Source organism: Balaenoptera musculus, chromosome 1, assembly GCF_009873245.2.
Source record: "Balaenoptera musculus isolate JJ_BM4_2016_0621 chromosome 1, mBalMus1.pri.v3, whole genome shotgun sequence".
NCBI classification, from domain to species: domain Eukaryota; kingdom Metazoa; phylum Chordata; class Mammalia; order Artiodactyla; family Balaenopteridae; genus Balaenoptera; species Balaenoptera musculus.
The window spans coordinates 71,271,508-71,290,897 of NC_045785.1; the positions used below are offsets into that span (position 1 = coordinate 71,271,508).

The following is a 19,390-nucleotide window of genomic DNA, read 5'->3' on the forward strand; positions in this document are numbered from 1 at the left end:
AACTGCTTAGTTCTGCTCAGTGCAGTCCGATCCTGAGTCAGCAAACAGGTATTCGCCAGTAGCAATGAGCATTGTGTACTACAGTGACGGTGCTGCTTAACTTGATACTGTTCCCACACCTCTATTAGTCGGGTCCAGTGCGTGGGTAACTCATGAAGTCACTGGGTACTTGAGTGAAATATTGAAAGCAGTGAAGGTTATGAGGGTTTAGAGACTGGTGGAACTGGCTACATGATCACAGCCACACCCACTCTTAAAGTGTACTTGGCAACAAAATTCATGCCAGTATGACACCTGTCTGCATAGGAAATTCATGACAAGACAGAAGGGCAGACTTCGGATCAGGATAGTAGTGTTGTGACTGTGATCTCCCCAGAGCCTCTCCGGGAAAGATACTCTTTTCTCATTGTATGACAACTGGAATCTGAAGGGAGTTTGCTAACTGATGTTCTATGTGGACCCAGAAGTACTACCAATAAGGTAAGGGCAATTATATCTCTTGTGATCACTAGAGATAGATTATAAGGCGATTCCCTACTCAGTCTTCCCTTTCAAATGTAGATTGCTGAGGCAATCTTCTTGGCCGTGTATTTCAGGATCTTGAACTTGAGAGATAGAATTGTTTGGTGCCTGCTCTGAAAAGAGACATCCAGCCCCTGCAATAGCTGTCTGTGCTGTTTCTGGTTAATGGGATACAGAGAAATGGGGTGATGGTGAACTGTGGTTGAGTGGTAAGAAGTGATTTCAGAACAATGTGTCAAAGCAGATCATCTCCCAGGGCCCTACATGAAGACGGTTTTAGTAGCCACCTGTATTAGGAGATTTAAATTTATGAAACAGAATCGTGATGTTATCTTAATTGCTCTAAGGATGTCTCTTCAAAGAAATTGTCACAGAAAGAGTAACTTCGGAGGAACTGAGAAACCAAAAGGAGATGGCTTTACTGTGGAAGAGCTAAGGAAGGTCTTCTGCCCTAGAAATTAACATTTACGGATCTCTTTGGCAAATAATGGTCTCTGTTTGATGAGGATTGAAAAAGTCTTAATCAAATCTAGTAGTCATTGCTGCTTCCTTCTCTCCTAATCTCCCTGATCCTGAATTATGAGATCCTTATCTATTAAAATAAAACAGCATTTGTTAAAGCCTTTTCAAAATTAAGACCAAAACCATCAAAACTAATTGTTTGCTAGTATCAAATAAACAGGTTTTTTTTTAAGCTTGATGAATTGTTTGTAAGTGCTAATCAAGTGGGTGGAATCATAAAAGAGGGGAGGAAACAAGCTGAAACAATATATGTAATTTGTTTGCATTATTATTTGAGATAATTACAAAGCAAGCATTCAAAAGCTATTTTTTATCTTTATACCAGAAAGGGGAAAATAGGGAGGAGAGGAAAAGCACAAGAACACATAGCCATTGTCAGCTGCAATCTAAAATATTTCTGGATTCACAATTGTCGAATATTAGCATTACTGAGAATGCCAGGGACAGAAGTGTCATGTTGAATGTAGAGTGATAACTTCATAAGAAGGCAAAGCTGAGGATATGACCAGTTTGCAGTCACAGAGAAATCAGCTTTAATTAATTTGAGTGCCAGCTCTGTGTGTAATTACACAGCATGAGAGTTTGCATGCAAATGCGGAAATGCTGATTGTTCAAATACTTGTACTTGCTCATTAATACGTTGGGACTAAGCGGGGCTGGCAAGCAGACAGAATACAGCACACACAGTGCCTGCAGGCTAATTTGTATTATACTGTAGTTAGCAAACAGATTTCAGATGTTTCTCCTTTCTTTAAATAATAAGCACAAAAATATGTGCGTTATTTTTATCTGTGACATACCTTGTTTTCTTCCTGATTAATATAAAATGTTTTGGGCTTTTAAAAAACTGTCGAGGGTACACGAAACATTGCAATAACGCCAATTTGATGTCAGTAACGTTTATACCAGTTATAGAATATTTCTATTTGACGTTTCATGTAATTATCCAAAATGGCCATTTTTCATAATTGATGAAACTATATTTTAAAAAGTTAAATTTATATGTAAATTCCAAGGAGGAATAAAGCAATGGTCACAGTTGAATTGCCTGCTTGTGTATCAAATCTAGTATCTTGTGTCCAGCATCAGTGGCCAGAGGCTTCAGGGAAAGGATTGATTTATTTGAGAAAGCACCTAATCCTAAAATGTACTGAGGTGAGATTTTCCATTCTGACCCCTGAATCTCTTAGCAGAGATCAGCTTCAACAAAATTCCCAGCTTCTTTCACAATACCCTAGGGAAAAAATTCTTCCTTAATCACAACCAGAAGAAAATATCTGATACTTTCTTCAGAAAGTGGTACAAGAATATAAGGAATTTACCTAAAAGTCCCCGAAATCTGCTATTACTACTGCCAATGCTACTATCTATTTCCTTGCCAATGCATTTAATACATTTTAATACATTTCAATTCTATTGTACAAATATTTATGGAGCACCTATTTTTTGTCAGATGCTGCAAAGCAGAGGATATACAATAGTAAGCAAGGTACACAACAGACCCTGCATTTGCCATCTCCTTTCTCTCAGGGGTTGCTTGAAGGAACCTAACTCGGTTTCCCTGGGAAATATATGCCATTAGCAATTATCACCTTGGAGAAGCCCACTTGTAGAAACTTGAATCTATGGCCTTCCGCACACACAGTTCTCCTGGCCTTTCTGGGAGACTAATTCCCTCTCAGACGTTTCTTCAACCCCATTCTTGTGTAAGATGAAAGGAGCTGCTTCCACCCACAGGGCCAAATGGACACTGTAAAGGATATGTGAAAGTCTATCAAGCAAGCTCCAAAGTTTTATAAGAATAGATTGAAGAGGAAGGCTGTCAATACCCTTCTCTGAAAGCCTAAATCTATAATTTGTCAAGGAGAAAAGCTGTACATATCATGTAGATGATATAGGACAGATATTTGACACCATTTGGTCTGACCAAAAGTAAGCAGTTACCTACCTAAGTATTCTCAATCTGTTCAGGAACACCGACTAGAGAGCATGACCTGTCCTTGCTAAAATATCTGTTCAAATGTTCCACTGCCAAAACTTCCTATAGATATGGGATATGTCTATGTACAAAGGGGAAAGTGACAGTAAAAACACTCATACACACCACCTAGGCTCCCATTTCACTTTCAGAGTGGTCATAACCCTCTCACCCTACATATTAAAAATATGCAAGAAGGAAGGAGAAAATCCAGGATAGTGAAAGAACTCAAGGGTATCTTCATGATGTGAAACACAGTAATTTGGAAACAGTGGTTGTCAGGGGCTATGAGTTCCAAGTACCCTGAGCTCAAACAACTTTTCCTCTTGGTTCTGTCATGGGCAGATACCCATGATCAGAAAGCACAAACAAAAATAAACCAAAAATAAATTCACAAAATATGTATGTATTAAGAAAATTCCACTTGCCTGAGACCAAAATATTTAAAAATATTTGGTATGTGGATATATTAGTAACTTTGGCAGGAGAGCAAAAAGTCTTAGAAGATTTTGTCTATAGGAAACGACTTCTAGTGTGAGGATGTGGTGATATATGAAATGACCTATATTCATGGATGATGCAAATAATTTCATGAAACAATTCCAGGATAGGAAGGAAGGAGAATAAATGTGTAGAGAGGAAAGAAGAGGATTTCATCTGGAGAGAGAAAGTGTTCAGGAATCCTGAGGAAGCTCTAGCCACAGACATGAAGACAGTTTGTAACCCAGTGTGGAAGCACGACACACCACTGCTGATTCAGAATGGTCAGCTGTGCTGATTGTTACAGAGACTTACAGACCGGCTGACAGCAGCTACTGATTCAGCAAGGATATGGTCAACAAGAACTGTTTCCACAGATTTGTGGGTGCTGGATACATATTTCAAGGGCGTGAGAAAAATGAAAGTGCGAATAATTGGAAATAGGAAATGTGTGGAATCTCTATTCATAAAGTGAAGGGGAAGAAGTGAAGCAAAAGAGGAGATTTAACCATGTTTGTAGGAGAGAAAAAAACTAGTGGAGCTGAGCAATTGGGGGTTTAAGCGGAAATGTGTCCTTAATGGGGCAGGAGTTGGGGAGAGTACAGGTAGCTGTGTTAGCTTTAGAGATTTAAAAAATATTACTCCAAGAAAGGAGAGGGAAAGGGGCTGGTGACAGAGAAAATCCGAGGGAGATGTGAGGAAAGTTATGAGAGTATATGTTGGATGCCCTCAATTCTAGTGAGGATGTTGGGGAAATCATTCCCTGGGAGGGTATAGGAAAGGGTGGATATGACATGGAGATAAAAATGACTTTATTTTCTTACTAAAAAAAAAAAGGTGGAGTAAAAATAATTTACAATATTAGGTAAGGAATTGTGAGACAATGGAGAAATGGAAAACTGTCATTGTAAAAGCTTCACTTGTGTCAAGGTAAAGTGAGTAATGGGACTCGACTTGTAATTAAGAAACAATCTATAACTTTACATTCTTCAATATCAGCACACCTAAAGTTGTTGTTTACAGTTTAGCACTCTTCCATTCTCCACTGAGAAAGGAACTGTGGGGAAGATATCTGCACATTGAAGTAAAGGAGACAATTAATGCACAAAAGAGCTTAGTCTTTGGGGAAAACTATCCCTCTGGGCTCCTCCTTCCTCCTGCTCACCTGTGGCCTTGTAAATGTATTTATTCAACAGAGGAGAAAGCTGTATGGAGCTGCCTAGGTTTCCCTTTATCACAGCACTTTCCCCCTACATAACCCAGATTCCTGTTGGCTCATACTCCCTGTATTAGGCACCAAAACCTCAGCAGCATTGCCTGAAAACCAGTGTTCAGTACAGTTCCCATGTATCACTTGGCAAAGAAAGAGAAGGCCCCAAAGGTCTAAGTCTCTGCTTAATATGTCTGGAATTACCATTAGCATTTTAGGACAGGTGTATTCTTGGGCTTAGTTGGCTATTTCAGTTTTCCTGCCAGAAGACAGGACCACATCAGTCACTGAGTGGCTGCCAGTGGACACAAGGCAACGCCTGGTAGCAGCAGCCCCGGGTGTGGTATAACAAGGGCACTTGTGCATTCTGAGATTCCTAGAGACATCAGTGGTTGTAGTATGTCAGGGCTCCCAAGGACCAGGTGACATTCAGTAGGCAAAAGGACAATACAAAGATTGTCTCAGAATGCTTCCACTCTACCACTTGCTTCCAGTTGCTTCTCTCAGTTTCCTTTTTGTTTGGGTCTCTTCCCCTGCCTTTTGCTTATCCTTCTCCCAACGTTTACCAGATCCCAAATCTAAAGATCCTGTTTACCAGGTAAAAGAGTTTGTAGCATGTAAAAATAGGGAATGTGGAAAGTTTTTAAACAAAGGAATAATACTCAAGCCAATTTAAATCAAAGATTTCTTGAGGGTCTACTTTATGTCAGTCACTGCAGTATATGTAGGGGATTTGAGGATAAACTTGCAAGACACTTTACTTATGGAGCTCACTTTTAAATGGGAACACAAACCTGTTTGACTAGAATACTTGATGACATAGAGGCACCAAGAAGAGAGATATTTCTTTTGTAGGAAAAGAAAAATACTGCCAAAGCAAATGCTTGAAGCAAATGAATTTAGATATGGAAATGCACATAAACATGAGCAAACTGTGTTTTAAAGAGATTTTTCTGGCAGCAATATATAAAGTGGTTTGGATGCAGAAAAGTCTAAAGAGCATTGAGGAAACTATTGGGATAGTGTATAGAAGAGAGGGGATGGAAAAGAGGATATAAATGGCAGAGATATCTCAGGAAATATTGACAGGGTTTTGCAAATTATTGTGGAAACAGGAAAGTTGTCATATCTGACTTTGAGACTTCAAACCTTGGTGATGACATTAAGCAAATAGGACGCACTAGGAGAAGTTGGAAATGTGAGAGAAAAGACACTGAATTCACTTTGAACCTAATGAGTTTTTCGTGGTGCCAGAGCCTATCGTTGTGGAAAAGAAAAGAGTGCAGGTGGAAACCTGTACCCGGCACTCTGAGATGACAGGGCCCGAGAGAGCTGTGAGGGTCATCTGCAGGAAAAAGTAGGTGAGATTGTCAAGGAAGAGAGAGAACAAGGAGAGAAGAGGGCTGAGGAACAAACTTTTAAATCACATATATGAAAAGTGTGAAGAGGAAGGAGACAAAAGTTGTAGTCACACAGTTAAAAAGAAAACTGGGGATGTCCACAGAGAGGAAGGGTGGAGAGTTTCTGGAAGAAGGGCTGGTCAGGAGACAAGCAAGAGACACAGACAAGAAAGATGAACTATGAGAATGTTGGGTGTCACAATTAATTAGTCATTGATGACCTTCAGGGGAGAGGTTTCATTAAAATGATGGGAAGAGAAATCATATTACTAGGTGATAAGTTCTTACCAAATATCTGTAGTGTATTTGAATATTGGAACAAAGCAAAGCATTAAGCTTTCTAGGAGTTTACCCTTAAATTGGAAGAAGAGAAGATAAGGAAGAAGGCCTACTTCAAGAGTGAGGCAAGTAGCACCAGTTTAACCTGATTTGCTACACCATTTTACCCAACTAGAGACCTGTTGTAATTCTGGTTTCTCTCAAGCTCTTACTTCGTGTTGTCAAGTGAAGGTGGGTGGCAGTGAATGGAGAAAAGTTGATGATTTTCAAAGATGACTAAGGTTGTAAAGGACAATTAGGCTCTTCCTGCAATTCATACTTAGGAATTAAAAGAATTTCCCCCTAAGAAAGTCATCTTCACTCCACCCACTGTCCTTGGCCTATTTCATCTTTTTGATCACAGTTTACCTTCACGGATGTGTGTGAAAATGTCCTATCTTATGTGGCAAGCCCATTTGAAAAGACCTTGGTAATATTTCTTTCATGCAAAGGTGTGTTCTTCAGCGACTGGCAATTTCTAAAGGCTACAGAATTCTCAGAAGAGCTTTGTTACCCATGCAGCAAATTCAGTAAAGTCAGCCTCCCTACCGTATTGTGCTTAGCTTAAGGAATAGGCCAATCTAGAAAATCCTAAGTGAATGTACATCTTTCTTTGGCTTTTGTTTTGATGTAGCCACATGTTGTAATGCTCAGTGCTCCGGACCTACCCAAAGCAATCTGATAAAAAATAGTGCCATATTACCTGTGAATAGAAAATTATTTTTTGCCCTATTCAAATACTTTTTTTTAAATGAGCCACCCACAAATCCTCTCCAACTACATACTGATGCCTGTTTAAGTGTGCCGCTGAGGTACAGTATCTAGATTGTTGGAAGAAAATATAATTATGTGTTTACCTAATAGGTAATCTCTGTGTTATCAAAGAGATATGTCTGGGGAATATAAATTATTTGTGTGCCGTATTAACATAGCATTCAATTGCACGTAGTTCGTGTTCTTCTTTTAAAAATACAAGTAGCTATTTGATGTGTCTAAGATTTTTCTACATTTATTTTTAGTTGGAAGAATATCTCTGACTCTTTTATAATTCTACACAATTTTTATTCGTCGAAATATGTATCTGGATACACAAACGCGTGCACGCGCTCTCTCTCTCCCCCCACCCCCCTCAAATACTCAGGGAGGCACCTTCAGAAACTTGCCCTGCATGGTTGTTGATTTATCTGTCAAAGAAATTCACTATCAAAAGAATACCTTGCTTTATATGCCTACTAAATTTTTAAAAAATGTTTTTCATTATGTTTATGCAAACGTAACTTGGCTAGGTCATAATTTACCAAATGTGAGCATTTGTCAGGGTTATTTCCAATCACTCAGAAAAATGTGCCTTTGTGTATTTTGATTATTTAAAGCAATTTTGTTTCCATTATGCGTATGCGCAGCCGGAACAGCATGACTGTCTTGACTGAGGAAGTGGGAATGCTCTTAATTTTCATATGTGCATCTGCAGAAGTGCTTTTGATTGTTTAACCACTGTACAGATAGTGATGTGGGCATAAATGTTTTTGCACACATTTACTTTCCTTGGCACTTCAGAAAAGAGAGGTAATGCAAAAAAAAAAAATCACGCATGCTGTTATTTCCATTTAAAAGTATATATACTCAAGTGTAAGCTGAGGAAACGTTTAATATTTTGAAGCATAAAAATTAGGATACACTCAGAAATCTCTGTCTTGTGACCACATCTTATTTATAAATTAACTAAACATCTGGATTTTTTCCCTTTGGGCTGTGGGCTGGATTTTTTCCCCTTGTGCGAACTTTATACCAAACCCTAAAGTTAACAGGGATCAAATAGTGTCATTCAAATTTGCTTACCTTGCCTCGAAGCAAACCAGCTTATTTGCTCATTAGATGAGTCCACTACTTTCCAAGGAGATGGAAAAGGGAAATAAGGGCGATTCAAGGCCTTAGAGACCACTATCCTGAATATGGTGTCACCATATAACTATAGAATCAAGTTGTTTTGTTTTGTTTTAATTTATTTATTTTATTTTTGGCTGCGTTTTTTGGTCTTTGTTGCTGCGCAAGGGCTTTTCTCTAGTTGCAGCGAGCGTGGACTTCTCACTGTGGTGGCTTCTCTTGTTGCGGAGCACGGGCTCTAGGGGTGAGGGCTTCAGTAGTTGCAGCACGTGGGCTCAGTAGTTGTGGCGCACAGGCTTAGTATTGCTCCACGGCATGTGGGATCTTCCCGAACCAGGGCTCGAACCTGTATTCCCTGCATTGGCAGGCAGATTCTTAACCACTACGCCAACAGGGAAGCCCTCTAGAATCAAGTTTTATTTAGTTTTTCTGAGCTATTATATTTTATTGAATCTAAGATGCTATCAATAGTAAGATGCATCAATATTTTCTATTCTACAAAGAAAACGTAAAATTCTACCAGTGAAACTATGATATATCATTAATTGAACAATCTATCCCAATTTCAGAAATGTTAAAATGAGGGAGAAATTGCAATTTACAATGAATAAAATAGCATACATAGAATAATTACAAAGGTTTAGCTCTTGCATATAGTATGTTAACTACATCAACACAGTTCAAAAGTGCTCATTTCCTGGCCAGAGAAGATTTATTATCTCCTTCATTCAGTGGGACTAAAAAAATGTACTGTGTATTTCAAACTGTTTCTACCTTTTCTCATTCATAGAGTTATCAAGATGATATTCTCTTTTTTAAGACAGTTGACTTTATCTTTTTTTTTATTAGCTTTCTTGAGGTATAATTGACAAAATTGTAAGATATTTAAAGTGTGCAGCGTAATGACTTAATACATGTATACATTGTGAAAGGATTCCTCGCATCAAGGTAACACACCTGTCACCTCACATAGTACTTGTTTCTTTGGTGAAAGCAGAGTTGACTTTGTCTTGAAGGAGGCAAAATAGTAGTACACAAAGAAAAATAATAGATTTTAGAATTTTTTTTAAACTTCTGACTTGATTCTTCTTTCTGTGAGACTTTAGGCTATAAATTAATCTAGCTGAGACTGTTTCCCCACTCACTCTGTCCCCTCAGGTCTGTTTTTCTGCCCATCCAAACTCCCCCTATATACTACTCCAGGACCAGCAAGCATTCAAACTTTTGTTACAGGAAACTGGAACAGAGGTGGGTCCTAAATATTCCTTAAAACACAATAATAAAACAATATAAAAAGTAGTCAACCAATATTTGTACAAAACCTTCAAAAGATGTTAAAATTATCTTGTCCCAAACAAATTTTTGTAAAATCCATAACTCGATAATCAACCAAGTAAATTCTTTGATGTAGCTGTCAGAGAATGGACTTTAAGAGAAATAACCTATTTCTCTGTCTCCCTCCTCACCACCACTACCTAACCCAGTACCTGGCAAATAATATTTTCCAAATAGATGCTTCTTGAGTGATTTAATTATGTGATTAATTATGACCAGTTCCTTTCCTTATCTCACTTTTGGAGATAGGCATTATGAAGCAAGAAATAATGGTAAGGAAAAAATTAAATTGCGTTTTAATTGATTCCTCACATATTGCATATCAAGATATTTTCTATTATAGTGTAAGATGCTTCTGGCACTATATGCAATATTCAGTTACTCATCACCAACTGATCTATTAAATAAACATGTATGAAACTGCCAGTGAATACCAGGCACTCTGGATACAAAGCTGAGTGGTGTTACACTCTAGAGCAGTGGTTCTTAAACTACTTGGTCTCAGGACCCTGTTCTACTTTCAGATATTATTGAAGATCCTCAAAGTGTTTGTTTATGTGAGTTATATCTCTCAATACTTATCACATTCAAATTAAAATGAAAAAAATTTTAAATATTTATTTATTCAACTAAAAATAGCAACAACCTCTAAAGATTTAAAGGTTAAGGGACCAGATAGATAAATGAACATGAATTTTCTGTGGTTTGCAATAAGTACAGTGATAGAGGAAAGCACAGGGTCTTTTAGGAACATTTCCCAAAAGGGGATATGTCTGAGTGGGACTCTGAAAGACACCGAAGTGTCAGCTAAGTAAAGAATGAAGTCTTTGGCTGATTGAATCCTGTGCCTTGGAATGTTATTTCTGTTTTCATTTTATTAATGCTCTTTCTAAAGTCTAAAAAGATCTCAACCATATGGTTCCTTTATGGCAATTGGATTCCAAAAAACATGTATGTCTAGTCAAGTAAGGTCATTAATAAGCTATTACCACTCAAGGTTGAGTTACTATGGGAATTTGAAAGAGAGAACCTGGATAGTTGCATGAGATTCCATGTTGGATTGCACGGACATTTTTATGTGGTAAGCTAGATGTCATCTATTTTATGTGCTTTTGGGCTCTTTGTCCCAATAGAAATAAATTCAAATTGGTCCTCATCAATGTGACATGGCTAGATATCACTAAACATTTTAAATAACACTAAAAGAATGTAAAATAACTCACATGGATTGAACTCCTAATATGCGACTTAGTGGCCTTACAGACATTATCACATTAATTATCAAACAATTTGATGGGTATTTATAGTATCCCAATTTTTAAGATCAGGAGACCGAGGTTCAGAGAAATTAGCTAATATGGCAAAGGCCACAAAGTACAGAACTGGCTTGTAAGCCAGCTGTATTTAACTGGGAAGTCTCTGCTCTTTCTCAAAGTGGGGTATGTGTAACCTGGGAGCAGGCAGAGGTGGATGAGAAGGAAAATAAGCCCCAGAGCACATACTGTACATTTCACTAGAGCACAGATTTACCTTGATTACAGATTCTTAAGATACTTGAAAATTCAAAACAAAAACAAATATATAATGAAATAAAAGCTGGAAGCTGCTTGAACTTTTAAGAATCAGAGGGAGACTTCAAAGAAATTTCCCCAAGTGGAGAATCTGGGATTTTCCCAGATTGTCCAAGAGTCAGAATTCCTACTCTTCTGCATTGAGGGGACTTTTAGGATACACTCTGAGACATTCATTCTTATAGCAAACAAAACAATGTGTTTCTTCCAGTAACTAAACCAAATGCTGTCCAGGTAGTGTTCAAAGCAGTCTCAGTCTAAACATGCTAGTAAAGTGCTCATATTCCTGATTGCTGTAAGTACAAGTCAAATTTCTAAACATCTTCCACATATGTGACATCAGTGAGTACCAGAAAAGATGAGGTTAGAAGGAGAGAAGCAGTTAACTCTACTATTTATAAGCAGCCACTAATGGCAGATGGTAATGATGATTATGAGAATGAGTATGATGGAAACTGTGTTTTTTACGTATCTACCATGTGCTAAGCGCTATGTATGAATTCATCATCTTAACTAAACTGCACAACAATCTTATAAGGTGATCTTATTATCCTCATTCGTGTATGTACCCAGACATAATACTATTGCATTCATGTTATCCCAACAAGTCTATGAGCTATTATTATCCATATGCTGCCGACCACAAAATTGGTCTCAGAGTGAATAAGTAATTGCCCAAGTTTACATAGTAAGTAAATGATGGAAATATGCACAGACCCCCTATGGGCTTGTCTCAAAAGCTTCATATCTTTCCATGCCAGGCTTCCTTGATATTAGGTAGAAGTCACTATATAATTTTTGTATACACTTGAATACCTTTGAGAGAAACAGGGATACTCTTATTAATTGTGCTTGAACAAGAGACGTAAATTGGGATTGTTCCAGACAACAAGAAGTAAATGGTTACCTTATTATTAGACAAAGATTGGGGCTATATGGTATCAAACTTTCCTAAAAATAAATGCATTTAAATATCTTTGTTTAAAAATATTTACCGATCATTTTACCTTAAGCAATTTTTATAATTTACAGGAAAACACCTTTGTGTATATTTAATATCCGAGAAATATTTTTTACTTAGCGATGTATAAGAAAACAGTAGAGTAAAAAATATACATCTTTTTAATACATTTTAATACACAATGGAACAGAAGTCAGGCATAAAACTCTAAAGAGAGAAAGAAGGTTTAGAAAACTTGAATTCAGTATTAGAAGTTAATGAATGCGGCACTTGCTGTGTTCTGAATGGTATAACTTACTGACTGAAAGGAGAAAATTCTGAGAAGCGTGTAGCATACTTGAGTATTTTCCTATTTCATAAATAATCCTGCAACAATAAATTGAGATGGTTTTATGTAATTGTGGCAGGTAGCTACTCCCCCTTGATCCAAGTACACGTTTGGGCATGTTTTTTTTCTTTTATAGTTGCTTCTACTGCAGTGTATCATAGGTGCAAGTCTTAGTGTCTTTCCAGTAAAAGAAGAATAGCTTATAATTTCTTTTGTTTCTTTTTCTTTGATGCAAGGGTTCTCTCTTCCCAGTTTTTAACCTGCTTTGTTCAGTCATTTTTTCCTGCTCTCATTTTTTTTTCTCCTCAGTAGATTTACATAAAGTTAAGTGACTTAAGATGTTTGTAATATTATTTGGGGGTTTTACTGCTTCTTGCTTTGGCTGCTCCTGATCATATCCAGATTTATTTTCTAGAGGAAGCTATTTTAGTAAAATCCTTCTTTTTTTGTTAGTAAAATAAGTACTATAAACTTTCTACCAAACAGGCCACTCAAAAGTACAGATTTGTTCACAAACAGATGAATTTTTCTTTTTTCTTTTTTTAATTACAAAAACACATAGTACATATTATTCTTGAGTGATACAATCTGTACCAGCAGTGAACAAACATTTTATCCAGACATTAGGTCTAAACAAGAGAAAGAGCAACAACTCAAATAGTACGTTTTACCACTATGACATTTTGCTCTGTGTGTGTGTGTATCTTGTAAATTTTTGTGCTTCAAGTCGCCTTTCAGTTTTTTTAAACCATCCTTATGAATCTTTTCAGTTGGCCGGACATAAGAAAAGAAGACTTTTTTCTCTCGAATGAATATGAGAGTTACTATGTTAAGCGTTGAGTAAGAGTGTGCTGAGCACTTAATGCAGCATGACATGCATGGTACTCCCCACAAGCTTACCTTCAAAAGGATGAGACAGAGACAAATGTAGATCTGCATACATGTCAAATTGCCAAATGCTGGGGGAAATATCTCTTATCCCCCCCCTGCTTTCTCTTTCATTGTCTCTTCATGAGACCGAGGGCACAGAACATAATGAGGAACAGAAGTCAAAGGAAGCAGAGTTCTTAGGTCCATTGTGCACGTTAGTATCGCAATTAATAGTTGAGATTTTGAGGCCAACCAGATCAAGGAAAGCAAGGCATCCTGTTCCCACAGGCACCCTTAGGCTTGTCAGTTCTAAAGTTAAGGATTATGTGTTTCTTCCCTTCACTTATGGCAACCACTGCCAGGATATCCAAAGTTCCACAACATCATAATTGCTCAAGGTACTGAAATAAATAATATCACCTCATACAAAAAGGGACGGAAGCAGAGAGAAGAAAGATGTAAGTGATAAGAAGGGAAGAAAGAGAGGCATATATGCTATTGTATCTTACACTAGTGAACTTTATTTCTTGTCTCTAACATAGTTTGTCAGATCTTAAAAGTTTATTTCTAGCCTTAAACAAAGTAGCTTTTTTTTTTTTAAAGGTTAGACTTTATTTTATTGCCTAGATTCTATTTTTTTTTTAAATTAATTTATTTATTATTTATTTATTTTTGGCTGTTTTGGGTCTTCGTTTCTATGCAAGGGCTTTCTCCAGTTGCGGCAAGCGGGGGCCACTCCTCATCGCGGTGTGCGGGCCTCTCACTGTTGCAATGGCTCTTGTTGCAGAGCACAGGCTCCAGACGCGCAGGCTCAGTAGTTGTGGCTCACGGGCCTAGCCGCTCCGCGGCATGTGGGATCTTCCCAGACCAGGGCTCGAACCCGTGTCCCCTGCATTGGCAGGCAGACTCTCAGCCACTGCGCCACCAGGGAAGCCCAACAAAGTAGCTTTAAATAGTTCATGTTTCTGAATATGGCAGACAGTGTGGTAAAGGGAAGACCAAGGTCTCTGAAAACAGAAAGATCTGTGTTGGGCCTGTTCTGCTATAGACTTTGCATAACCCTCAGCAGTGTCCTTAATTTATTTTCCTTAGATTATTTGAGCTCTATTTTGTTATCTGTAAAAATGATTGCAATAATACCTGCTCCACAGTATTGTTGTGAGTGCTGAATGGGTCCCTGTACCCAAAGCATCTAGCACAGGTTCTGACATGAGTGTGTGCACATTCATTGGCTAATGTCGTCATCATTGAAAATACAATTATATTCCTAGAAACTACATTTTGTTACTATTAGAATCATATAGGACTCTTTCTGAGGAATAACAAATTGAGGAATAACAAACTGAGGAATCTCTTATCTTCTCTTTCCTAGGTGATCAGCATTTTTAAAGAAAAATCTCTTAGAGGGAAATTAAAGCAGTATAACCAGCTGTGATTTATCTAGGTCAGACAAAAACATGCACACTATCACCACCAACAACAAAATCAGAATCTAAGACCTAGATTAAACTAGGTTAAAAACCATCAAAAGGCACACATAAGAATAAAACCACAAAAAGTCAATGTAGGGGAGTGAAGGTGGACAAAATGACTGAAAGGGGTCAAAAGGTACAAACTTCCAGTTCTAAAATAAATGTTATGGAAATGTAATGTACAGCATGGTGACTATAATTAATAATACTATACTTGAAAGTTGCTAAGAGAGTCAATCTTGAAACTTCTCATCACAAGAAATAAAATTCCATAACTATGTATGGTGACAGATGTTAACTAGACTTATTGTGATTATTTCACATTATATACAAATATCAAGTCACTGTGTTGTGCACCTGAAAGTATAATAATGTTATATGTCAATTATATCTCAATAAAAATGTCAATGTTTATCCCAAAATGTATGTATAAAAGGTAAATTACGTTTTCTTTGTCGTTGTTGTTGTTGGTGGTGGTCATTGTGATAGACTGAAGGAAAGGGAGATATCTGGGGGTTTTTGTTTTGTTTTGTTTTGTTTTTTAATGTTATCAAGTCTTAGTTACATTTATTTTGTAAGATACAGGTGCATTCTCTTTCTTCATCCTATTAAGTAAGTCAACTTTTTTTGGGAAGGGGAATATTTGAAGTCGTTGAGAATGCTGGACATAGATTCGAATCTAACTCTACTACATAGCATTTGATCATCAGAAAAACAGTGCTAAATGTTTTTGATTCTCAGTCTTCTCATCTGTAAAATGGGTACAATATTAGACCTACTTCATAGGTTGTCCTGAAGCTTATATGGGATAATGCATGTAAAGCAATCAGTACAAACTTGAGTAACACTCAATATTGTTATTAGTGCATGTGAGGTTTTTGCCTCTATTTGGCATTGGTTGGTCACATTGTCTCCACTTTTCTTCTGGCTGTTTCTCTAAGTTATCAGTACTTCCCAAAACAAAGTCCTAGAGTATTTGCTTCTAGAACACTTGAGTGCATTTGAGAGCTCCATGAGAATGAAGCATTCTAGAACATAAGTCATGAACCAGTCGTATATGATTTTCTGCATAGGTCCACAGGAACCTAAGGCCAGACTTTTCTCCTTTGGAGAGAGGCACTGCATGGCTCCCAACTACAAGTCAAAGTTCATGCATCATGTTTTGACATTTCACTATCAAAATTCATCTATCAGTGAGACTCAGTTCATATAACTAATCTTGTTTGATTTGGCAATGAGGTAAAATGTCAATAGGCTTCCTATTTTGACTGAAATTATTAAATATACCAAAGGGAATATTGCATGTGTGTTAGTCATCCCAAAATAAAGATGAGCATACTTTCCTGAAAAGTTCAACCATACTAATGGGATAATGGATCACCAGAATACTTCAAATGTGAAATGCATACTTTGTTCACATTCTTGCTTCACTTGGAGAATTGTGTCATTGTTGCCAAAGTCTTGGGTTTCCTTTACCCCATGCCTGGATTCTCCATTGACACTAATGGGAATTTCACCTTCAAGTGCAATACAGTATAGGGAACTAAAATGACAATAGCAGAAGGTAAAGAATACATTTTATACATTGTGCTACATAATATTTTTCTTGACTGTTTCTGTTATAGTCATTGACTATTGCTAAGAAAGATCCATTTGGAAATCAAAAAACACATTTTCTCTAGAGACTAGTCTTTTGCAAACACACTTTTACCCATACATGTCATCACAAATTATATAAAAGAATAATTATAGATCAATCTATATATTTAAAATTTTATGATTAGTTAATAACAAAAGCATATCCCTCTGGCATTGCCATTAGTCTATAAAGTATGTGTGCTTCTTTTTCCAATCTGAAGGAATGCCATTTTTGGAGAAAAAAAAACTGTCCACAGTTTCTTAAGGAAACATAATGCAAAATTTGCCTCTTACTGAAATTTAAAGTTATGAACTCTTTGTAGTCCATGTTAATACATTAGCAATAACCCGTAGAGCTATGAGTTGTTAGAATGTAGCATTAAAAAAGAAAACCCATGTGAAAGAAGAAATACAAAGCCCATTTTTATAAGTGACCAAATGTCAAAAATGTATTAAAGCGGTTTACAGGCTATCCTGTTCATTATTTTGCTGACTTAGAAACCTTGAAGTGTTTTGTATCCATTTCATTACCTGCAAAAGTATGAACTGTAATGGAATTTACATAAAAATCCTGCTAGAGAGTGGGGACTTTACTACATAGTCAGCTTTGCCTCCTAATCCAATCTTCCCCAGTGCAGTTGGTATGGCAGTTGTCAAACTCAAACAGCAGGATCTCTTTTATAAAGTATGAATTTGAGCTGTAAAATGAACACAAGTATTTTTGTATTACTCTGGATGCTTCCTCTTGCTGAGTTTACCTGAGAAGTCTAGCAGGAGGTGTTATTAAATAGCCTCAGAAATTAGCCCCAAAACAATTATCTTGGTTTAGCTATGTTAAAAGACACAAGAGGCTTAATGAAAAGAGCATTTAAATTTTTGTGATTGAATATCTGTTGGACACCTCTGTAGTTATTAACCCTTGTGGGCAGGATTTCAGATTTTTTATTATTTTTAATTGAATTGTTTTTGGAAAACAGCGGATTAAAAAAACAGTTTTCTTCCCTATAATAGAGATCCCAGGGCAAACTGTGTAATAATTGGTTGTTTAAAAGTTTGCTTTAAACCTTGCTGCTTGTCAAGGAATATACCCTTGTTCAACATAAATTTGGATTTTCGTATAGTAGATTTATAGAAATGCTAAGTGGAAAAGAATGTCTCCAGTCATGCAGTCCACCACTATGCAGTTCCTTTACAATCATCTTCCAACACCCATGACTTCCTTTGCGTTTAGTAGTAAATTTGCCATGAGTTAGGAGGACTCCTGAAGAGGATATTCCAAAAGTTACTATTTTTGTTGTTGTTGTTCATTTTCCCCTATACATAGCCAGAATTTTAGCTTTCTTAATTTTGCTTCTTTTCCTGTGGTCTTTTACCATTCCAAGTAATTTCTCTGTCTTTATAGAATTTGCTATTTTAAAATATTTGTTGGCTCTTATCATGTCAAATCTTAAAAGTTACTTTGTCAGTTGCTTTAATCTTTCTTCCCAAGCCCCCTCCCAACCTCACCTCCCCAGTCACTTCATCATTTTTTTTAATTTTCTCTTAACTCTCTCCAATCTTCCACATATTTCTGGAATTGAGTTTATCCTAACTGAATGCACTTTTCCAGGTGCATCATATATCATTCCCTAAGTCTGGGATGTGATGGTTCTTTGTATACAGTTCAAATGCTAGGGGAGTCTTTTTTTTTTTTTTTTTCCTGGTCACTGTCAGCATGTTGACTCAGAGTGGTTTTTGAACATCTCCCCCTGATTCCTGAGGGAGCCTTTCTGAAAATTGGCTATCTGCTATTTGGTTAGTCTCTTTAAGGAATGAGATATGAGAGACAACATGATTTTGTGGACTGGGTTAGAAAACATGTCCAGTTACCCCCACTCCATCCCCTGTCGTTCTTAGAAATGCATCTATTTTCTTGGCATTTTCATTTTTGTTAACTATATTTTATTATGAAAACAGAATGGAAGCATATGCAAACAAATTGCTGCTAAGGCTATCAGAGTGAAAGTGGAGAACTCAACTCCAGTTAGGGCAGAATGATTCTAATAGCTGTATTATAGATGTTAAAAAAAAAAAACAAACCTGAAAAGGCCTGCACTAAAATTAAAGCATTCTTTCTCTAAGTTTAACATGCTGGGTCTTTATATTTTCTTCACCTATTCATTCCAGTTATCTTAACTACCTTTGCTGGCTGTCAAAGCAGTTCATGGTAGGTATAAAATTGGAGGTGAGAAACAAGAGAAAGGAAATATAAAATTAAATATGATACACCAAAATTTTAGTAACATTAAGTTATACACATTTTTTTCTCATAAGGAATACTACTCAATAATATACACTTATTAGATGGAAGTAAGCTACACCAAATTCAACCACAAGCCACTTCAAGCAGTATAAGAAAAGGTCATAAATCATCTATGCATCAATAAAGCAAATCTGGAGAATGTATGAGCAGGAGAATATGGGAAAAATTTTGTTGTCCTCCCTAAGTTTGATATATTAATGTAAATATATATCATATTCATAGATTCAAAGAGGCTATCAATTGTAGAACCTAGCTCCCACTGATTTGATAGCAGCTTTTTAGAAAATAAACTACATCAAATTTACACACACAATTTCTTTTTGCTAAATGACAATGGTATGCATTTATCTATATTATTACATATCACGCTTGTCTTCAAATTACAATCAAAGTTTGACTCAAAGTCTTTTTTTTTAATATCCTTGGAGTCACTTTTGAGCCTTTGTGGTGGCATCAAAGAGACAACCACACTGCACTTCAGTTAATTCACCTTGGATTATTTATCTCAGTCAATACTTCTTCAGTTATATATTTAAACAACAAAACAGACCCAAATTATCTTGAGCAAAAGGAAAAATTATTGGCTTTTGTAACTTAAA

At 36.7% G+C, this 19,390-nt stretch overlaps 1 protein-coding gene across 1 annotated transcript in view; it reads left to right on the plus strand.

The window, feature by feature from the left end:
* Positions 1 to 363: 363 nt before the first annotated feature.
* Positions 364 to 19,390, plus strand: part of ADGRL2 (adhesion G protein-coupled receptor L2) — a 262,441-nt gene continuing 243,414 nt past the window's right edge. Inside the window, exon 1 of the mRNA XM_036860238.1 lies at positions 364 to 480. The gene's annotated coding sequence lies outside the window, so the exon portion shown is untranslated. The remainder of the gene's footprint in view (positions 481 to 19,390) is intronic.